The sequence below is a fragment of the Schistocerca americana genome, chromosome X (assembly GCF_021461395.2).
Source record: "Schistocerca americana isolate TAMUIC-IGC-003095 chromosome X, iqSchAmer2.1, whole genome shotgun sequence".
In the NCBI taxonomy this organism is placed as follows: Eukaryota; Metazoa; Arthropoda; class Insecta; order Orthoptera; family Acrididae; genus Schistocerca; species Schistocerca americana.
In genome coordinates, this window is record NC_060130.1 from 647,749,049 (window position 1) to 647,753,058 (window position 4,010).

A 4,010-nucleotide genomic window follows, 5' to 3' on the forward strand; every position below is an offset into this window, starting at 1 on the left:
TCCTGATGTAAGTGGGCTCAGAATATGGCTTTAAGAGTTCGCCTCAAAACCACGTGATTTCTACAGCGGAGGAATCGAAAAGTTTCCCCAGCTTTGGCAGACTGTTGTAAATAGTGAAGGAGAATACATGTTGATGACTAAAGCCTCTGTTACGTGTATCTGTTGTTTTTATTAGACTTATGAAGAAACGCAAAGCACTTATGCACCACCCCAATAAATACCTCATTGTGAAACAAGATGGTCTGCGCCTTTATGGAAAAATATTTGTGGTGGCCTGATGAAACCTGATTGTATCTAGGCGTGAACCTCTTCGTCCGAAGCACACTGACGGTCACAAATGTCTGCCTTCAGGGCTACAAAAATATGGTAATCGCATGGTGGGAGATCGGTTCTGTATGGAGGATGTGTAAGGGATTCCCAGAGACACTTACGGAGCGTAAGTGCCATCCGTCAATATTCCTATGCGTTGCGACTTAATGACACTCTCTAATATTTGCAAAATGTTCGCTAACCACTGCGCGTTAATTGTGGCGCTGTGTTCCAGAAAGTCAATGAGCAGCTGGCACTTGCAGTCAAATGTCATCATAACTTTCCTGGAACTAGCGTGCACAGTTTTGGATTTTTAGAGGAAAGGTGAATGCTTATGCTTCCATTGGTGATACTGACGCTTGCTCTCCGACCCAGAACAATGACATCATGTTTTATCCTTAACGACGATACGAGTCAGGAAACGATATTCTTGATCGTGACCAGCAGCATCCGACACAGAAATGATAGAAGGGGCATTGACACGATCAGCCTGTCCCGCCAGACTGCTGTCTTTCAGTTACACCAATAATCTCGAAAACTTTAGTTCAATGCAAACACACTCGCACGTGACATACCGAGCTCAAAACGCACAGCAGACATTGGGGCATGAGTTTCACTTCGTGATACTGCCTCTGCGTTCAAAAACAACACTACACCTCGCTGTTCCTCATTTACGGCCTCCGTAGTGAAACTGGACACACAAATGATAAGCTGATGATACGTCTAGCTCGTCTAACAGGCAAATGGCACAGTGGAGCATGTGTAAACGACCACATCTAATACCAGTGTAAATGCGCCGTGTTATCTGGTACGGGATTCCACTGCTTGTCACCGGATTTGAATCTGGGTTCTCTGCCGGACGTGAGGAAGAGGATGATGAGGGTGTGTCCACGGACGGCTCCAGATGAAATATGTGCAGTAATGTTTTATCTTAATTTGAGGTGCGTAAAGTGTCAGATATATATGCGATGCATGGAGACAATATAGTGCTTTTCCATGTCGGTCTTACAAGAGACGACAATGACAAGTAGTTGCAATCAGCTAATCGCACATTTAAATAAAAGTCACGTTACACTACGGACCCTGTTTACGTTTTCAAGTGTCTGGAGGCTGTGGATCCCGACAAACATATAATTTATTCATCATCTGAAACACATTGGTTGCGGGCCCTCTGGGAGAGGTTTGCTTCCATTCTTTAATATTCTTAGCGGTGACGGAATTGACCGGCGGATGTTCACACGTGCTGCTGTGTCTGAAGCTGTGCTGGCGTAACTCGAATCTGCTGCCTCGACAGGGGCTCTCCGGTCGTGGAATTTTTTAGTAAGTTCCTATGGAACGAAACTGCTGAGGTCATCGGTCTCTAGGCTTACATACTACTTAATCTAACTTACGCTAAGGACTACACACACGCCCATGCCCGAGGGAGGACTCGAACGTACGACCGGGGGAAGCCGCGCGAACCGTGGTAAGACGCCATAGACCTCGCGGCTACGACGCACGGCTCATCCGGTCTTGCAGAGACATACTGCGCCAGCAGGCAGAGACCACGCGCCATAGGCCTTTGTTGCGCTGGTCGCTGGGGGGGAGGAGGGGGGAGGGGGGGGGAAGGGTGGCGTGGCAGCGGGAAAGCTCAGTGCCCTGCTCCTGCCCCGGACATGGCGTTTGTGGTGGCAGCATCCCAGGACGATGGCGTCAGTCCGTTAACACAAAGCACTCGAAGCGATGACTCCCATGGCAGGCAGCTGCCTGTTGACGGCTTCCGACGATAGTTAAAGGCGGCGGCACTCTGGCGCCTCCTGGGCGACGACCTGCCGAATATCTTGTACGGCTCCTGTGAGCACGCAGAAGTGCCGCAACACGACGTAGCATATGGGATCCACTAATGTCTGAAGTAGTGCTGGAGGGAATTGACGCCATGTATCCTGCAGGGCTGTCCATGAGCCCGTAAGAGTACGAGGGGGTGAAGATTTCTTCTGAAAAGCACGTTCCTAGGCATCCCAGATATGCTCAATAACGTTCATGTCTGAGAAGTTTGGTGGCCAGATTAAGTGTTCAAACTCAGAAGCATGTTTCTGGAGCAACTCTGTAGCAATTCTGGATGTGTAAGGTGTCGCACTGTCCTGCTTGAATTGCCCGAGTCCGTCGGAATCCACAATAGACATGAATTGATGCAGGCGATCACACAGGATGCTTCCGTATGTGTCACTTGTCAGAGTCGTATCTAGACGTATCATGGGTCCCATATCACACCAACTGAACACGCGCCACGCCATTACAGAGTTTCCACTAGCTTGAACAGTCCCCTGCTGACATGCAGGGTCCATGGATTCATGACGTTGTCTCCATACCCGCACACGTCCATCCGGTTAATACAATTTGACCAGGCAGCATGTTTGCAGTCGTCAACAGTCAATTTAGGTGTTGACGGGTCCAGGTGAGGCGTAAAGCTTTGTGTCTTGCAGTCATCAAGAATACAAGAGTGGGCCTTCGATTCTCAAATCCCGTTCAAAGGTTCGCACGCTGATGCTTGTTGATAACACAGCACTGAATTTTGCAGCAATGTGCGGAAGGGTTCCACTTCTGTCACGTTGAATGATTCTCTTCAGTCGTCCTTGGTCCCGTTCGTGCAGGATCTTTTTCCGGGCACAGCGATGTCGGAGATTTCAAGTTTTACCGGTTTCCTGATATTCACGGTACACTCATGAAATTGTCATACAGAAAAACCCCCACTTAATCGATACCTCGGAGATGCTGTGTCCCATCGCTCGTGCACCGACTATAACACCACGTTCAAACCCACTTAAATCCTGATAACCTGCCATTGTAGCAGCAGTAATCGATCTAACAACTGCTCCAGACAATTGTTGTCTTAAATAGGCGTTGCCGACCGCAGCGCCGTATTCTGCCTGTTTACATATGCCTACATTTGAATACGCATGGCTATACCAGGTTCTTTGGCGCTTCACTGTATGTTTGCGACGGCTGTGACCACTCCGAACTGGTGGCGGCGCTAAGTGACAGAGGGTCTGTGTCACTCCAACACCTCACGATGGACGATTTTGACGAGCTGGCTGCTGGTTCAAATACGGCTTTCTGGAGCTGATGACTGCTCTTATTCTTCCCCAGTAGGTGGTTGGAATGTTCTGGTGTTGTTCGGCTGGTGTAAATGACACAATTGCTGCCCTCGATGTTGACACCCTGGCATGCTGCGAGCTGGCTGTTGACACAGCGTTCTGCTCCCATGTTGCTGAATTCGGAACTCCGCCGACTAATTATGCCAAGGTATCATTTAACGCTTCCTTTTCTTTTCTCCCGGCAACGGCGTTGCCGCACTGGATACACCGGTTCCCGTGAGATCACCGAAGTTAAGCGCTGTCGGGCGTGGTCGGCACTTGGATGGGTGACCATCCGGGCCGCCATGCACTGTTGCCATTTTTCGGGGTGCACTCAGCCTCGTGATGCCAATTGAGGAGCTACACGACCGAATAATTGCGGCTTCGATCAAGAATACCATCATAACGACCGGGAGAGCGGTGTGCTGACCCCGTGCCCCTCCTATTCGCATCCTCCCCTGAGGATGACACGACGGTCGGATGGTCCAGGTAGGCCACTCGTGGCCTGAAGACGGAGTGCTATTTCTTTTCTCCCAGTAACTCACAGAAAAATCTTAACACTAGTTTTAATAACAAAATTTAATTCTA

General features: G+C 49.4%; 1 pseudogene; it reads left to right on the forward strand.

Annotated features, from left to right (window-relative positions):
- The first annotated feature begins 3,623 nt into the window (after window positions 1-3,623).
- Window positions 3,624-3,741, forward strand: LOC124556893 (annotated as a pseudogene).
- The last annotated feature ends 269 nt before the right edge of the window (window positions 3,742-4,010 follow it).